The following is a 933-nucleotide window of genomic DNA, read 5'->3' as shown; positions in this document are numbered from 1 at the left end:
GTCATTTATTGTCGTATGTGAGGCCTTCCTCCGCATTACCCCTCACTTCGGCCTGTGGCTCAAGACCTTCGATGTGAAGCCGAAGATGATCGAGGGGCGGCACGCGGAGTGCGGATGTGCTTTAATAAGAAAAATCGCTGATGCTCCATGGCCAGATGATTCTTCCCAGAGGTGTCTGGATTGTGGCAGCGGGAGTGGTTTTACATCACAGTTCCCCAAAGTGCCAAGTGGGTAGCCGCCCCCACTTTTCGATCGGGCCCCCCACCGCAACTGATGTCACAGATCAGTAGGGGGCTGAGCTGGGGTCCAGCAAAGGACGTGCCAATACTGCAGAGCCATATCTGAGATCTCTTTGAGTGAGATTTCAGTCTGGTCATGGTAATGCAAGTTATGCTAGTTCGTTGAGTCCAGCCTTGCAAACGCCGGCCCCTACGTATGCGGGAATTCAACCCAAAAGGACTGTGAGCTATTCAGCATTTCCTCGGCATGACACTCGAAGAGATGTACAAATCGTTCTTCGGACCCCAAATAAAGTGTCCGGACACCTCCGAGGATGTGGGTTTGAGCTGCAACTGCCCTGCTATCCAAGTAAGTAATCCCATGGCCGAACCCGCCGTCCTTTTATTTATCATGGCATCATTCTAAAGAGTCGCTCTTTGACCAGGACTGGATAACAAAGGCGAAGATGATCAGGTGTTCGGCCCCCCTTCCTGAGGGCTTGGACAATCCGGTGCTGGAAAAGATGCTCGAGCCGGCACCTTATCTAGTGCCCTCAAAGGAAGATGAAGGGGGGAATAAAGAGGGCGAAAGCGGGCCACACTCGCTATTTATTCCAACCGAGGGAATGAGCGCCTCCGCGAGGGAGGATAACCAAGGGGAAGAATCTGACATTCCCTCTCCCCGGGGAAGGAAGAGGACTACCTCTGAAGATCC

This window comes from Triticum urartu, chromosome 7, assembly GCF_003073215.2.
Source record: "Triticum urartu cultivar G1812 chromosome 7, Tu2.1, whole genome shotgun sequence".
Classification (NCBI taxonomy): Eukaryota; Viridiplantae; Streptophyta; class Magnoliopsida; order Poales; family Poaceae; genus Triticum; species Triticum urartu.
This window is presented reverse-complemented; position numbering follows the sequence as displayed.